Source organism: Temnothorax nylanderi, unplaced genomic scaffold (genome assembly GCF_030848795.1).
Source record: "Temnothorax nylanderi isolate EJ_2023f unplaced genomic scaffold, tnyl_v1.0 TNYL_tig0089_pilon, whole genome shotgun sequence".
Taxonomy (NCBI): Eukaryota; Metazoa; Arthropoda; class Insecta; order Hymenoptera; family Formicidae; genus Temnothorax; species Temnothorax nylanderi.
In genome coordinates, this window is record NW_027249151.1 from 166,005 (window position 1) to 184,811 (window position 18,807).

General features: G+C 39.6%; 2 non-coding genes across 2 annotated transcripts; one reads left to right on the forward strand and one right to left on the reverse strand.

The window, feature by feature from the left end:
• Positions 1-18,226: 18,226 nt before the first annotated feature.
• Trnam-cau (transfer RNA methionine (anticodon CAU)) lies at positions 18,227-18,298 on the reverse strand. Its single transcript has one exon. It is a non-coding gene; the product is annotated as a tRNA-Met (tRNA).
• Positions 18,299-18,528: 230 nt separating this feature from the next.
• On the forward strand, positions 18,529-18,600 carry Trnam-cau (transfer RNA methionine (anticodon CAU)). Its single transcript has one exon. It is a non-coding gene; the product is annotated as a tRNA-Met (tRNA).
• Positions 18,601-18,807: the final 207 nt, after the last annotated feature.

An 18,807-nucleotide genomic window follows, 5' to 3' on the forward strand; every position in this document is an offset into this window, starting at 1 on the left:
TGCCATAAAATATCGCATTAAATGTTTATATATTATGTATCTAAAATGTTGCGCTAAGAAAAAGAAATTTTTAATAGTTCATCAATAATTTTTACTAGTCACTAAACTTTTATAACGTATATTTATATTATTACATTTATAGTATTATAATAGATCGTCGTGATTCATTGAAGAAATTATTAAACTTCCTTCTTATGTAAAGCGTAAGTCGCGCGAAAGTCGTCGTAAGTGCGATTACCCGACCGAGAAAATGAAAAATACTGTTGTCCCGGCTCGATACTCGACTCGGGACTTTCTTAACTACGTCGCGCGTACACATACTCATATAATATTTATATTCGCGCGAACTCCGGGATCGCTCACGGGGGACGTTTGGGGACGCGGATGATAGAATTCGACGCGGATTCCAGTGCCGGACGAAAATAGAGGGGCCGCGCATCGCATCGAGAATACCATCGGTCCGCATGCCGTGCAGCCGTGCAGCCGTATGGCACGACGTGACGCGTCGCGACGCGCCGCGACGCCGCGACGCTGCTCTGCGCCGCACCGCATCGCGCCGGACTCCGGAGTCCGCATAGACGCGGACAATGTGGCTCGCCGCAGAAGAAGGTGGCAGCTTAGCGTGCCAGTGAAAGGCACTTGCGTAACGCGGATCCAGAAATGATACACTGGAAATGACGGGGCGCGAATTGAATTTCATAGGGTTCTAACGATCCCGCGACAAAAAGAATAACGCCGAGATGAATTGGAGGATTGATCGTTGGCTTCTCTTTCTCCCGCACGCGATAGTCCCGGAAGTGACGTCGCCGCTTCGAGAAACGCGATCATATTTCGCAAAGTAATATGCAGACATTGAAATATTGCCACGTGCAATGTGGAAGCAATTATTATCTTTGGAATTTCTCGGTCTGCGTTGCAAAATTTTGCCTGATTGATTAAAAGAAGAGAGAACCTAATATGTTACTCCGAGAGCGTATTTGAAATGAAATGTGATATCCAATGACTGCTATATGTAGACATAACGTAATAGCGAAATGTGTTATCTGGGATGTTGTACCGTAGCGCAAAAAGAAACTAATTTAGTCAATATTATATGTATAATAGCGTTTCTCTCATTTCGCTTTCTCTATTTCAAGATAAACCGCGCCATAATTAAAATTCAGTAATAAAACACCGAAGAAAAAAAACATTTTAGAGCGGATGTGACTGTTGTCGTCCCATTCTATTAACGCGATCGCGAGAGAATTCTGAAATCCATTGGCGCCAAGTCGAATTCTTGATTACAAAACTTAAACTACAGTCGTATCCTTACTTTTCAGCCTTGTTCGCTTTTTACTATCCTACATTTCCCTCGACGGAAGCGGAATTGCTGACACAAGGATCAACCTTATTAGACGGCCATCTAAGGGCAATCTCAAAGCAAATTGGGTTCGGTAATCTCCATAATTGGCGTTTTCCGTTCGGGAAATTAAACTGTTGCACGGAGCTACGATAGCAAATTGAGTTTGATGATTGATGCATACTGATAGATCCAACCAATCATACTCAATCGCCACGACTGCCAGGGATCGCAACTCTGTACTATTATATTTCCTGAACGCGTATCATTGATACAAAGTACCAGGACTCCGGCACTTAGACGTGACCATATGAGACAGAAATACGAGAAGCGGCGCGGCGACGTGGAGGAGTCAAAAGCGACGCGTACGAGCAAAACAAGTTTGTCTGACCGCGCCCTGCTGAAGTAACGATCGCGCCTCGCGGGATTTATGTTCCGTACGATGCTTCGCGCTTGATAAAACGCATGGCATACATGTGCTTTTAATTTTAATCGGGCACTTTTAATTAAGCTCTTGCATAATAATCCGTCGCGTCGGAAATATCGGGCGCGTCTCCCGATACTTACTTGAAACTTGAAACACGGGCGAGTGGAAAAATAATTCAGCAATCCCGAATACGTCTTTTAGTAACTTTAACAACGCGATATTCTGTGCGTAAAGAAACGCGAACGTACCTCTTATAGAATATAATGTGAGTTTATTAGATTCATTAAAGCACATGGTCTCGATTGTGGATAAAAACTCAGTTGAATCTCACTTGCCAGCATGCAAAAGGAACGTGCATTTAACCGAGTTATGACGTCACAAGTGAGAATTATCTGAGTTTTGATGTAAATGGAAAGCAACTATTGTATCAATTGTATCAACCGCATTAGGAAATCGCGAGAGCCAGATGGTCTGGCGCGAAAGAACGAAAAAGTTCGCAATGGGACTTTTCCTCTTTGACGAGTGTCGGTAGCTGAGACGCAGTCAGCCGCTGCGAATGATTTTCGAGAGCGAACAGTTGAAAGGTATAGGTACCTCTATAAATTTACGATTCACCGTTACGCACAGCTTCTAAATTTTACTGTGAAACCTGACGCCGCGCGCCGCTTGAGACCATCAAAAGTGCATTGGATTTAACGATTTTGCTATTATCTTTATCTACCAATATAGAAACCTCGACGATAACTCAGTTAAGTAAAACATTCGTACGCGTTGAGAGAAAGCATCAGTTTATTCTCAGGTAGCGTATTTTTACATCCGTTTGTCAATATCATAGGTATACCTTTCGCGGGAGAAATCGCAAAAACAAGACACTTACGACTGTCTTGAGTACGCGATGTCTTGACTTGAGTCAATCTTTCTCTTCTTTTTTTTTTAGTTTGAGACAAAATGGATGGATTCGAAGTGTTATTTCTATAATACTTAAACTAAAATAGAAAATTAAAATTGTTTTATTGTTGTTTTCTCCTCCACATAAAGACGAACAATTTACACGTTTCATATTAATAAAAAGAGGAATCTTCAAACACATTTTAGCTACTGTCCCAAAAGCAATACAGCGATATTTTCTATTATCAACGATCTAATTGATAATCGTAGCTTTTTAGTAATATGAATTAAAATTAAGTGGCTTCTGGTGATTCTTATGACTGCTCTCGTCATTGGATTGTATCTCTGAAACTATCAGTATCGCTCTCATTTTTCCGTATGTAAATAATCACGATACGTCATCATTATTAGAGATTCTGGACATATCGCTCGATATGCGAAGGAGCTTGCGAATCGAAAGACGATAGTCCATCTAGCAGCGTCGTCCAGTCGGGAGAGTCCCTTCGGTTTTCCGCGCAATTATAAATAGAATCGTCGCGACAGCGAATGGCGACGGCGCGGAACCATAAATCGACGCTTTGTGATCTTATGCGCGCGCGTTACGCATTTATCAATCCACGTGGCTATCCGCGATGCGTGATGCGTCCCGTGTCGGAGGCTAACAGAATGGCGATGGATGTAACATTGAATGCAGCTGGTAATGTCCCGCGGTGATTCTATCGCGGCGCGATCGCGCTTTAGCCAAGTTAATCCATTAACGTCCGGATGTCAGACGTCCGGGACTCGAGAGTCGAGTCGCGGCCGGTTGCTACGCACGTTGCGCCGCGCCGTGCTACGCGCACAGGACGTTAGGACGTTATCCAAAATCGATCTCGCGGCTAACCAGCTCCCAGCTTGCTCTGAGCTGACGTTTTAATGTAATACGCGAGTGACAAATTTGCAATGCGTACAGATTCACGATTTATCGCCGCGGCGAATACACGGCGCGACGTTCCTCAACCTGAATGCAAATACGCTCGCGGGAAGTTCTTTAACTTCTATCGTGTATTATCAGTCCAGGAAGAACTAAGACACACGTTCCATAAATCATTCTATAAATATATCTTTTTATGATACATGACGCAACTATCTTGCAATAGGCTATATATCTCGTATCAGAGGGCAAACCGTCAAAAATAGTGATGAATTAAGTCAACAAATAACAATTATCGTGTCATTATTATCGAACAATGGCCATCATTTGTAATCGTAGCCGGATATAATTATGGTTAATTCACGAACCGCGACAAGTGACACGAGACACACGTTGTCGCTTTAATTCTAACGAAAGTGAAGCCGACAGCCTTATATCGACCGAATAGTCAATCAGCTTTCTTAACTTTCTCCTAATTTGAGAATCAACGTGCAGTCGCGTTTGCGTATCATACAGACGACACATAATAGTGTCATTGTCATGGGGTTTTCTCTACATCTCTATAAGTAGATATTTTATTCCATACTTTACTCTTTTATATTGTCATACACGAACAATACAGAATGCGTACAAGTGTAAAATAGGAATTTCTTTTAAAAAATAGAAAAGACAGCTGAACATACCTGTGTGTAATAGTAACTAAAATTGTACGTTACCTGTTAATTAAACCTGTTTTCATAGATCTATAACTCACATATCTAATAACATTCCGAGTCATACATTTTAATTTTCAAATTGTCACAATAAAGTGCACTTGCGTTAGAATTGCGTCAGAATTGCGTTAGAATTGCGTGAACAATTTTCGCATACTTACACATGTAATTATAGAGCGATGCATAGCTATTTTATGATTTCTATGCCGCTCTGTCAATTGTAAGCACGCGATATATCTATATATTACGTTTCTAGTTAGAATGTGATCATGCGATATTGCGAACAGTCGACGACCTCCCGCCGATTGCCGAGCGAGTCTAATTCCCTTCAGATTTCACCGCTGTTTCATTTTTATTCGTCCGAATTAGAAGTCGTAATCTGGTTGATATCCTCGAATTGCAGTACAAGTGTCGTCACAGCGTAATGCGGCCGAACTTTTCTCTAATTAACATGCACGTCGCTAAGAGTACGTAGTTGCGTTACCGGATGAGTTCTTTGACGCGCAAAACGAGGGCAAGCGACCGACGAAACGTCATTAAAAATGACACTTTGTGAGAAAACTCTCTGCTAAGAAATAGACCAGTTAAAGCATGTCGCAATACGTCGGTTTATTGCCGAATTTCTAGTTCCAAAAAAAAGATAAGGAGATACTTGAACCATCAGGGTTAAAGTAAACCGACGAAAGTAGACGTTAGTGAAACCGGCTATTACTGTAATAGTTTGCCATAATTTTAAGAATGTCTTAAAAAAACAGCCAACGCGAACGAATTGGCTGTTTCTCTCATTGTAAGCAATGCTTGCTGAACCCGGTTCCTTTATCCGTGCAACTTTCCCCATTGTCAGCTCGATCGATTATTGTCATTGCGATACGGTAACGAGATAGACTGCGCAATGTTCGCTTTCGTTTCCAACAATGCCTTATTGTGCGAAAAATATTTACGATGTATAAAAAAGAGAACATTAGTTTTACAATTAAAAAAAGTTTCGTGATTATATATTTAATTCAATAATAATATTTATAATAAGTAGTAACAATTAGAATGTAATGATAGGAAAGTTATAAGAAAATTTACCGAAGTCAAGTTTTTCCGAAAAGATAAACTTTTTTTTGTCTGTATGCTTAGTGTTAAAAACTGTGTGGTTAAAGGTGCGAATAATTTATAAGAGCTCGCTGCAAGCGTGAAGTTCGAAATACTAAAAAGGCTAGTGGTCTACTTGTTCATTTACTACTTCGGAAGAAGTGAAAGCTAATGTAATCATTGTTCCGCCAATTGACGTAACAGTATGTTGAATGAAAGACAAGCGGAAATTAAAATATACAAGCACGCTCGTAACGTTAATTACTGAATGTGAAAAAGTCCCAAGAGGATAATTAATTTATTTGTTTTGCCATTACGACGAGTATCCAATATGGGCTACTGCCTTGGCTACTGCAGTAACAAGACGAAACGTTGGATTATGTACTTTAAATACTTTAGATTTCAAATTTAATTAGATTGTAAATTAATTATTTCTCTTACACAAGGTTCTACGTTTCATTATTAGATAACTTTTGTTACTTAACAAGATATAAATATTTTATTTTATTTACGATATCGAGAAAAATTTTCTCTAGTATTTTAAACCAACGCGCTTAAATCAACACTCTTAAATCAACACTCTTAAATCAACACTCTTAAATCTCAAGAAAGAAATTTGAACTCTCCGCGTATTATCGTAACTGCTTTTCCTCGCGTGGAAAAGCAGTACAACGACAACGTGTTAAAGTTTTCATCCGGACGGAAAAACCTGGCGCACCAACGTATCCCCGTGCAGCACGGGTATAGCTCGCCTCGCCTTATCCCGCAATTACCGGCGTAAATTATGCCGCAAGTTACCGAGAATATTTCACGCCGTTGACGGTAAACCTTGCGTTAACGCCGTCTCGCTCGTCCGCGTGAATTTACGAGCGAAGTTGCTCGGGCGCGCGATGCGCGCCGCTTTTTCGCGAGCCGCCGTTTGGATATCTCATGATAGCCATGATCTATCTAAATGAGTACGCGTTATGGTACTACACGACGTCGTCTCCCATCCCGGTGCTATCTTTGTTCCTTTAACCCCCGCACTATGGAGAGTTTCCAATATTCTTTTGCAAATAGGTAGGTATGTCGTTTTTCGTCATTTATCAAATCGGTGTTGAAACTCGAAGGTAGAAATATGAAATACGATTAAAATTTGAAATGCTAAGATGTTATTTTTTTAGAAAAATGTGCGATTCGTATACATATATTACCGAGATATAGACGTAAAATGTCCAATCTGCAACGTAACATTTATATTTAAGGATAGCATATATCTTGAAGCCTATTAGAATCGCGCAAAAACGTGCAATAAATGTGTCACATCTCCTTTTCATATATAAATAAAAATATCAAGTTGCGAAGTAGAAGATACAACCATTTCGCAGAACTTGTTTGCCGTATTATATGGAATTATAACGCGTACTTAATATACGCATTCCAAACGTAAATGTCGCTAAATCATTGATATAGCCGATCGTCGCGTAATCGATCCGCGACGAGTGCATTTCCGCATTCTTTGCAGCTGCATTTCAGTTACCGAATGACCGTAGTTCGGTATTATATTTCCTCGTTATAGTAAGACGGAAAAGAGACGAAACAGAGATATTGTTGGCGCTATCTCGGAAGAAAACGACGAGAGGAGAGGCCGTCAAATAGGATTCGCCGACGTGGCGTATTGGTGCAACGAGCAAAAACACTTCGGTCGCGGTTAAACGTAATCGGTATCGTGTCGCGCGAGCGCGGAGATTAAGATACCGAAAGTAGGTGACCGGCCAAACCAGCCAAGACCGTCGATATGCTCGATATAGCCGTTAGCTCACTGGACGTAGGTGTGCTCTACGGTTATCCACGTGTGTGGATCAAGTTTTTCTGTCTCGCGGTGTAGACAATCTACCGCAAATATCTTGGTGAAGGCGATTCTGCAGAAGCTTCCTCGCCTGAATCAGTTTTGAGATCACGAGAGACGACAATATTACATTAGATATGCTGTCACGTTCTACGGATTTATCATCTTGAAATTATCATATCTGCTCGCCTGCGAGCCTTCTTACTGATCAATCAGGAATCTTTACATGGAATCTAATTACTGACGTTCCATAAAAAAACTACATGGTTCAAACAACATATATTAAGTACCGATTCGTGTACTCTTGCAGCTATAACTCTGACGTTTTTATTTTAATTACTATAAAGAATGTCTATTCGTTTTTTGGTTTACAGATATTAATAATTATTTATTAATAAAATAAAACTTAAAGTTAATTTATTATTATTTATTACTACTTTTTAATATTATTTAACAATATGTGCGAATTAACAAAATACATCACTTATCGCATTGATAAATTGCATGCAAATATATGGACGTGAGGATATAAATAACATTGATAAAACAATTACAAGAACTAAGTAGCCGGTGATGCTCCAGTTTTACATCCATCATTAACCGTCAAGAATTTAAACCATCTGATACGGATTTTTGTTACGGCTGAGGAAATATACATCCGCTAGTAGAAGCCGGTACTCGATTCGAGTTATGTAAACGTCACGAAAAACGTATCAGATACTCGTACGGATCAATGGCCGCTACTCGACCGTATGAATATTATATTAATCAAATTTTCATAGAAGAGAGATTAGAAATCGAAAGAAACCGAACTTCTAATCGAACTCTGTTAATCTGTGCGCGAAGTATAGAGATTTTATGAGATTCCGACTAATAGTTGAAGCGGAGACATCAACTTTGACATTTTATCGCAAGAATTTCAAAATGGAGTTTCAGGAGGAATAAATTTGCCGAATGAAATAATAGTAAACCGGAAATATTCTACTTTCATTTTGATAAAAGAATAGAAAATGCTGCTAATTTGAACAAACAATTTTACAAGCTTTGCAATTAATAAATCAAAATAAAATTAAAAAATTTATAATTATTTGTCTCTATTATTACTTTTTATTATGTTATATATTTACTTCGTTAAGTGTGTCCATGCAGGATGTTATTATTAATCTTTGCGTATAATGTAATACTATAATACGACGATTGCGCAAGATTGATCTTCGAGCTAACTGCCGAGGTCATTCACGTCGATGTCATTGATAATCTACAAACACGAATTGCCGTGACATCGACGGCAGTGATCTAGGCCTTGGCTGATCTGCAGAACTAGTTCCTGCCTCTATCCGCGTCTGGACAGAGAATCTCGAGGAATAGCGCGTAGGATGGCGATTGTTCAGTGGCATTTCGGGCTCAGGCTCTCGAGCACGGACGCCATTGTAACGGACCGTAACGCCCGTACGTATGTCTGCGACTTCACCATCACTATAGAATGCACCGTACAATTTACGTGTGCTCGGCTAGAAGATTGCCCATGTCTATATTGGCAATAATCCATTCTACCCGAACACCTGAACTGATCGATGATTAGAGAACGATTACGAAACAACGAATGGGCACAGTAGTCATCATTATAGATGAGATCAGATCTAGTTGGCAGTGTTGGCACACTGGTAATAGCTCTGTTGTTTGTCAATCGGGTGTATTAATCATATGGTGCGAAGCTAATTGTACAATAAGAATAACAATTTATAGTATTTTAAAAAAGTAATACAAAAATGTTACATATATTTTATCACGTATATAAGAAAAGAGGAACAGCTTTTTATTACAATTTTTATGCGAGATGCTTCATTGTTTTCAACGCGATATCATATTAAATTCGTTTTGAATCATTTAAGACTTATTGTAAACTGTTTATAAAAAGTGCGATAATCTATTAAAAAAGTATGAAAGGTTTATAATTTTACATTAATTACAGAATCAGCGATTAAAGAAATTTCAAAAAAAGGTTCGTACTTTCTCTGCAGCCAACAATAATGTTCTTCAATATTTTTACGTAACTTAATTTGAATATTTTCGATGAATAAATTCCTTTTGATAGTTCCACCAATTTATACAGATCGATTTGCCTCATTCGGAAACAACACGACCTTTTTTTCTCTCCGCGGTTTTACGCAGCGCTTGCTACGTGATGCTTGTAAAACGACGAGGATGATAATCGATGGATGAATAAAACAATATGATAAATATCGGGCGTTCGATCGTTCGTCTCAGACGAACGAGTCTGCTCCAGATTCCGTTCAAGATGCTTCAGCCTATAAATACTTTTACTTCACGCGCCGTATCGCGGTCTCGTTCTGTTAAATCGCGCGTGTAAAAAAAACACACCTGTGATACTCTTCTTCAATCAAAATGATAATTTCCGCGAAGGACCGAACGATAAAGTTTCACCTCGAACGAAACTTTCCGGCGGCCATGTCGTAAAATATTCGCTATATTGCGTCGTTTTCAACGGTTACCGGTCCTCGTCGAATTTATTAGTTCCTAATTTATGTCGATATAAAAATAGTATACGATTTAAAACGATTCAAATCAATGTGATAATTGAATTCACGCACAAAATCTGTTAAATAGCTGTGTTTTTGATACTCTGATCTTCAAAGTTGTAAAAATAAAATAGATTTCGGATTTCTTGCCATCTTTCGCAATAATATATAGATATTTCAGGTGCGTTGACATAGTCGTACAAAAAGATATAGAATTACCGATTGATTTTATCTATTTATTCTGTGAAAGACTGAAAATGATGTAGTGTATTATAATAAGGATGTAACGTCGTCCATCATGGATCATCACGCAATTTTCCAGCCAAAATAGGACTGAGTATAGCATTCGATCATAGATCATTTGGGTCGTAAAGCATCGATCACACCGATTTGCAGAGGCGGCACGACCCGAGTCTTACATTTCCCCTGACGCTCGTAATGGTTCAATTACGACGCGATTGCATTAGCTGTGCAACAGCGCACATTTGTGGCCTCGTATGCCCTTACGAGGAATGCGTAATCAGCGCGAATCGCCACATCTATGCCGTGAATTATTGACTATTAATCAAATGCGAATTATTGCAGAAAAAGGAAAAATCAGTATAATAGCTCTATCGAACAAACTGAAGCGTAATTTGCATATACCTCGCAAACAAGTGTGCCGTGTGTACGTACTAGCTACGGAAGTACATTGTGCTATTGAAACATTTACCTGATGTACTATTTAACTGTATTATTTAACCGTGTTGACGAGTTCCGTGATAACGGTAAAATTTGCATTTCATGATTGCCATAGTATTCATTATTACATTCCCCCTATTTTGAGGGTTTCCTAAAACTAATTCACGATTTGTTACAGAAAGAGATATACACTTAAACAAACGACAAAACATATTTAATTAAATAAAGTATAAACATTACTTTCTTATTTAATAATACCGTTACTTATTATATTTAGTTATGCGTGTAATGTAAATTACAAGTGTGAAAATAGATTTATAAGCTTGTAGTTATAAAGTTTTAACTTTGTTCGCTGCGCCTAGACATTTTGCGAACATTCGTAGACTTTATTACATCTTTTTCGCTACGTGTATTCCTGACGGCCAATAATAAATTTAATAGCCGGCCTTTTCCTCACGTAAACCAAACCATTCGAAGTGGCTCCAATCAACGTTCGTAATATCCGCGATGGAATCACGCGTGTATTGTAAGAGGAAAATCGCGCAGTACTCAAACAACTCTAATTATGTAAAGTAGATGCTTAAACTAGATTTACAAGGGGATACCGCGGACCTTACGGCAAAATTGCGCGAACACGGAATTAATGCTTTCGAACAATACGACGAACCGATCGCGTTTACGTTTATTGATCTATTCGATCGCGCGCGCGCGCGCGCGTCTGCCAAAATATTTAAATCAAAATATCTAATATTAAATTTAAATTTAAGGTAATCCACGCTGTTAATTGAAATCATTTTGCTTTATTTCAAAAGAAACTTTATGTCACTATAAGTCTTCGAAGTTTATAAATAATTTTCCTTTCTTCATTGATGCAAAGTTACTTTTAACGAAACGAAACTACGTGGCGTGTATCCTATCAAGAACATTCTTATTACATAAATATCTTTTCTTAAGTACGAGTGTAGAGAATTCATTATGGCTGTGGCTAACGAGAGAAACATTCTGAGAAACACAATGTCGGGCGACATCGATTCATCACTCAAGCGCTGACGAAAATAACCGGTAGAGGTGAGCGCCATTAGGCGATACGAATTGCGACAATTTCGAATATCATGTTGATGCATCACGCCATTCCATCATTGAGAATGGACACGCCGTCGACGGCGTTGTCGCTGGCCGTCGCACCTCTCTCCCTATCCTACCGCGCGTATTTTCCGCGCGAGAGCGACGGGCAAGGCAGAGAGGAAGATAGACAGAGAAGGTGTATCAGCTGCGTGCTGTACTAATCTCTCGTTCCATGTTTTCTGGCCTAGGGATCACCGATCGAGCGGAGCAACGGGTGTCCGAGGAAAAATGGTTACCAGCATACCCTAGTCCAGGTCAAGATGGAACCTCTCCTCACCGAGAGAAAGAGAGCAAGAGATGGCGAGCAAAACGCAAGATTGCAAGAGGATCGAGAAAGAGGAAGAGAGGGGGAGAGAATGAGAGAGACGGAGAGAGCGAGCAAGACGAAGAAACAGAATACGTTCTCTTGGCACTGCGGCAAGGCGGATGCTGTAGGGACGTGAGATTCTTGGCAACCGGGCGGAGTTGCCTGCTAACTCCGTACCACCATAAGGATCGCGGTCGTTGGATGTTTATATTCGTGATAGTGCCTCTCTCTGTCCCCAAATAACCGGCCGAATGGCGACCAATTCTCGTGCCGGTACGACATATTGGGCGCCTCCGAATAGCGACTCCAAATAGCGGGCACCCGCGCGGCACCGCTCGTTGAGAGAAAGAAATATGGTCGCGATGCGGCGGCGAAGGCGCGGTTTGTACCTCGCCTGGGTATGATCGGTGCTGGTACAGGCTAATATCTCTGGGACGCCCAGAGAGTTGCCGCGGCGCGCCTTAATCGCTAGAGTGGTAGAGATTTTACGGCCGCGTTTCTCTGTCCGGTTCGCCACCCGATGTCGCGGAAAATGCGGGCTGCGAAGTGAGTAAGTTAGCGTGCCGGTTCTCTTCTTCTTCTCTTCTTCTCTCTTTTTCTTTTTCTTTTCCTCTCTACGCGAGCAAGAATTTATCGCGCGATCTCCGCAGGACTAGCCTCTAACGTTAACCATCATCCCTCCCGCAATCATCTCGTAGGACCATTCCCATAAAGATTCGTTAAAGCTAACTAGGGCTTAACCGACCTCCCGCCTCTTTCCAGTTCTGTCTCTGAAAAGAGTCGGCGAGTTGGTTAAAGTCCGTTAGCTTTAACTAATATTTATGGAAATGACGCTTTTACGAAAGTATTCGATTTCTTTTTCATGTAGAATATTACAGAAGACTGATGCGCTGCAGAAAGTAGCGTAAAAGCTACAGTGCAAGTCGGTCAAGAATGTGCCTCTTGCAATTACAAAATTATAGAACATTAACAAACAGTCTGTATAATCAAATGCATGTGCATGAAAATTTATTTGATGAATATAGTAGTAGAAGAATCTCAGCTCTAATTTCCTTAAGTTTCTCCCAAAATTTCTAGCAGAATATAACTGTTTCTCTATTTTGTAGCTTCGTATAGCTTCAAGTAAATCATTTTCACTATCCTTTGTTTTGCTTTATGTTTTGAATTGCATATAGATATAGAGAGTGGCATATGTGAAATGGCAATGAAAATTATATACTTGAGATTAAAATTACTTGAGGAAGATCCACGAGATTGGAAACGTAGGTCGACTCAGCTATACCTGATCCAAGTTATTTCTAATTAACTTTTCTCTTACCTCAAAATTAAAATCTAACAAAGTAGGATAAGTAGATAGGTACTCTAGACTTCTAGAATGCGAAAATTACCTTTAGCAGAGGTAGAGCAGAGGAGTAGAAAGAATTGATGACGGAGAATCCAATTATACTCGCGGTGGCGCATTCTGCAGTATATCAATTTAGCAATTGATAAACACCGCTGACTCGAGCAGAGAAACGCGTATCATGAAAATGAGAGAACGGCCGATCTACTGTCAGGTGCAACACCTACTTTTAGCATCACAATGAACTCGCAGAAAATTACAGAAATTATTCATCCCCGGCATTCCAGAGCCGGCGTGCTGTATGGCGCGTAAGTGAAAGCGATGCGTGGCGATTTCTCGGAGTAACATTAATTTCTTGACAAGCTAATAATTCCGGCGGGCCCCGTACCGCCGCTCTGGCTTGTATTTTCACTGTAAAAGATCGGCGGAAACAACGAGCCTGTTTATCTCGCGAAATAGTTGACGCTGCTTTCGGCAGCGCGATAAATCCTTCCGTCGCGGTCAGATACACACGTCACGTGCTATAAATACTTAAAGGTGCATTTGCGCACAGACGATCGGTTGATGGCGGTTGATTCAAAGCCTCTTTGTACGCGGGTCCTACGCTGGAAGTTATAATTTTATTAGCTAAACGCCTGGCATATCGCGAGAAAGGTAAAGTATACCTGTCTATCTGAGGGCGCGTGTTAAAAACGTTCGATTGCTGGCCAACGCGATCGAAATCTCTTATCTATCCGCCGTCGAGCACAATTGTCTCGCACTAGCAGTAAAGATAATGAATGAAGGGATGCCGCGCGATAAGTATATAAAAAAAAATGATAGCACATGCACGCGAATTTAAGGTGCAACATCGAGATGAAATTAACTAAGATCACCGAACAACGTGGTTCCATTAAATCAAGTACCAAGCGATTATACATCAAACATGATTTAAAATTCCATGTGCTGTCCGGCGATCTTAAATAAGGCAAACGTACATTTATCAACGGGGGCCTGAAGAAGAATTAAAAACGAGCGGGGCGGATGCCGCGCAACGAAGCGTAAACGAGGCACGCGGTTCAGAGATTTGAGGGAGAGTCAGCAGGTGCGTGTGGGCGAATATGTCAAACGTCGAAAAGCGTTAGAGAATTTCGTCCGCGAGCTTGACGTTGCGTGTCGGCCTACGAGCCTCCGGAGATCCGAGAGAGGCTCGCGGTCTTTCGAGTGCCGGAGCGCCGAGCTCGCGCTCGCGCTCGCGCTCGCGTGGATCCGTTCCAAAGTAAAGCTGACCAGCATTCATCACGTTTGGATTATTCGCCCGGCATTTCGTCTCTCGCCTCGTCTCCTTGCTAAATTTATGTGCCGGCGATCATTACGCCCGCTGCCCACTCTATCGGCTAATTCGTCGGGCTTGCGTGCCCGCCCCGACGACGGAAAGGACTCGCGATCAGCGCGATAATGTTGTTACATTATTGCTGTCATCAACACTCATTCTTGAAATTCTTGCTTTATTATCATGATGTAATAATATCAAACTTTTTTTGTATATTCTCGATTTCATATATATTATATTTTTTATTACAATTGAGCATATACGTGCATAATGTCCTTTGTCTTACGAATGATTGGAATGCATAAGTAACCGGTAAGTATCCGTAATATAAGCTGTCGTAGAATCCATCCATCCACGAGAAATATTTTTCACTGTGGAACCACATATGCTAACCACTATTAAAATGTATCTATAACGGTCCGATATCGTAATCAGGATCCGTTCTTCCGCGTATGAAATGAATTCCGATCGATGGACTGTAGAAAATAAATCATCGCGAACGAACAGCGTTGGTTGCTGCAAGCAACCTTGGCGCAGGAGAACCCGGAGGCTGCGGTGCGTCTTCGGTTACCACGCTCAACCTCGAATGTTTGTTTATTCGTCTCTTTTGTTGCATATTAATTCTCACAAGAAGTGACTAGTTAACGCTATAGTTTATTATAATTTACTAAATTTAATATTAAGTTATCGTCCAAGATAATAATTAAGCAGCAAAGTAGGAAGTTAGACGTTAATTAATTATTAATTACTTATTTCGCACCTTTAAGAAGTGCTGTAATAGTCGTTTTAACGATAATTTAATGAATAAATCAAATCGAATGTTCGATAACCGTATCACGCGACTAAAACTTGATTCCGCTTTCTTGCGCGCAGTTCCAAACGGTCGTAAGGTAAATATCACGTGCGAAAAACGTTTTACTTGCCACCTTTACGTAATCATCCGTGCGGACGATTATGGCACGCATCTATCTGCTTGGTTAAGTCGAAATGTCGTAGTGTCTGACTGTATCGATCAAAGTTATGCGGCGAGTTTGAAAAAATATGTAACTTTACGTTCTTATGTAACTCCGAGAAATGTTTACATAACGGTCGCCACAAGTTGGCGACACGTCACGATACCGCGACAGGAAATTAGTTTTAGTCCGTACTGCCTTCTCGTGAGATAATCTCTACGCGGCTCCGCGCACTCGATTTTCAACTCTTACGTCAACCTCTGCTGCTATCTTACCGATATAGAGACCGCATTTTGCACTTTACGCATCGATAAGCGTACGTGGAACAACAGATCAGATAAAGATCTTATAAAGGCTAATTCATACGTCACGTCTAAATATGATTATCTGAGATTCTAAACATCATTTCTCTCTTACCTAAAGATCACGCGCCTATTCGGACTATAAGAATTCAATTTGACATTTAGCGCTAAATATAGGAATATAGAACGATACGTTATAAAATATTTGTTAAATTTATTGCTGCAATTTTGGATGTATTTTCGTATATAATCTTTTTTTTTTCAATCTCTTCCGTAAAATTACCCAAAATCGCGCAAGAAGACGTCAACTGATAAAATTTCATCGCACGATAAACGTGCCGGAAAGATCGTGTAACGACAAAATTGCCGATATGTCGGCCCCGTGGAATGTTAATAAGCCCGTGAGTAGCCTTCTTGCCAATACAATGTCCTCGACCACACATTCCGGATGTATCGTAAGTCGCCGTTACTAACCGCGAAACACGTGCGCGGGTGTAGCTTTCAGCAAACGACCGGAGTAAATAGCGGATGATTGTCGGTACAGAACATGCACATTGCAGTGCACATCAAAAGTCTACTTTCTACATTGTTACATGACTACTTTGTTACAGATTCCTTATAAGAAATTTAAGGTCGCTACGTGTGGAGAAAATTCAACCAGACGCTATTTTTTTAATAACTTAATTTTTAATATAAAATATATTAATACCTTAAAATAAAATCAAAATGAGCGACCTTAAATTTCTTAAGGAATCTGTAACAAAGTAGTCATGTAACAATGTAGAAAGTAGACTTTTGATGTGCACTGCAATGTGTATCTTCTGTACCGACAATCATCCGCTATTTACTCCAGTCGTTTGCTGAAAGCTACACCCGCACATGTTTCGCGGTTAGTAACGGCGACTTACGATACATTCGGAATGTGTGGTCGAGGACATTGTATTGCCAAGAAGACTACTCACGGGCTTATTAACATTAACATTTAATTTTGGGGATAAAAATAAACAGCAAAAAAAATATATATATATATTTTGCTGTTTATTTTTATCCCCAAAACTAAATTTGCGAAGAGCATTTCACATGTAAAGTATTATAATGTTCTTAATATTAAAAATAAACGACATTCTTGTATTAAATTGACTCGTGTATCTGTGATCGAGAAAAAGTACTCGATTTTTACAGTGCACTTGATGCAATAGCAAATTCTTAGATAACAGTTCGATAAAAGATAAAACAGTTAGTAGCGACAAAACATCTGTGCGTTTCTTTCAACATGCATTTATTCATGAATCATGTTGACTTAGTCCCTGAGTTTTTACAATCAACATAAAAATTATTATAAAATGTTTATGTTATATAAAATGTAGGAATAATATTATGTTAAATATAAATTTCGTGCGTTTGACTTTTAGTTAAACAGAAGGATGAATAAAACAGCTTCTAGAATTAGGAAAAAAGATGAAGATGAAAGCTTTGGAATCTGCAGTTTAAAATACTCATCCCACTGGATGAAATAAAAACAAGTGCAAATAAGGTATGACAGGAACGGTGCACTTCGCAAAGTAAACGTCGGGAAAGAATTCCATTCTTTCGAACGTCCTTCAGACGTTCCTTTAAACATCTTTCAGTCATCATTCGCGATGTTTGGGTTACAAGTATTTTTGAAAATTCTTATACATAGCATACAATATAATTCGGCTGTCAGAATATTGTTGACATATTTCACCGGAGCGTTGAAAACGGCGCATAGTTTATTGATTTTTTTTTTTTTTTTTCAAGGTGGTAGCAATGTGCCGGTATATTAATAAGTGAAAGTCTAATTTAACATCGTGGGATGTGGGATGAGACTTCAAGTACCCGCTAAACCGCCCTTGTTTCATTTCAAATGTCGCCGATAAAGAAGCATGATATCTTCAGTCGCCTTGCCACCAGAACGACTTCAAAGTCGCGGGATCGAGCGCGTAAATCCGCATGCGTGATTCTGCAAGGTTAGTCTCAACATTGTCGCCGATTTGTGTACACGTGTTTCTCTAATATTAGAAAATGCCCCTGTACATGTCACAAAAGTGATCTAACTAATCTTTAATCCTGAGATCTGTACATAAATTCACCATTAACGTGCCCGTATATACCAGAAGCCAGAAGAAGTGTGAGTGAGATTTTAGAGTAAAATATCATTGTGATTAAATGATCAGTGAAGCATCGTGTGAAGCATCGTGTGAAACTCACAATGTGAATTCTCAGTTTAATAAATATAATACTAAGAATATTATAACATAAAACGATACTTGAGATTATAGATAATTTCTGTGGAATTATAATATTATAAGAATCGAGAACGTCGATAATATTATAAGACTCAGAATTAAAGAAATAAAATAACAAAATAATTTTTTTAATGATGGATTGTTTCTTTTTTAACAGTGCATCGAGTTTTCCTGCAAACATCTATTTAATAAAAAGAAAAAAAAATATCTAGCAGAGCGTGGTTTCGATCCACGGACCTCTGGGTTATGGGCCCAGCACGCTTCCACTGCGCCACTCTGCTTGTTGTAAGAACCTCTTCTAAGAATGGATTATAGTGAAACGCTCATAAAGACCTATTGAAAAAATGAGAACAAAAAGTCATTTGCTTTCAAAACCTCAATTGTGGATGTTATTGCATCAAATGCTGCAACTACTAAAAAAGAATTTAACTTCTTTCGATAAAATGAGTAGCGGGAAGCTAGTTGAAACTACCCTCGCTATTATGCACCCTTTGCAGGGCTGCACTCGACAAGCAGAGTGGCGCAGTGGAAGCGTGCTGGGCCCATAACCCAGAGGTCCGTGGATCGAAACCACGCTCTGCTATATTTTTTTTTCTTTTTTTTTTTCTACTTATAGAAAAATTTCAAAACCTGAAGAACTGATAAACGCGAATAGCGTAATAAATGCAGTGACTAATAGAAGACTTGAACTTAAGAAATGCAAAAGTCATACATCTGTTATCATATAGGCTTGTTCGAATTATTTATTTTATGACATTTAGAGTAATGTATATGTTCACTTTTGACATGT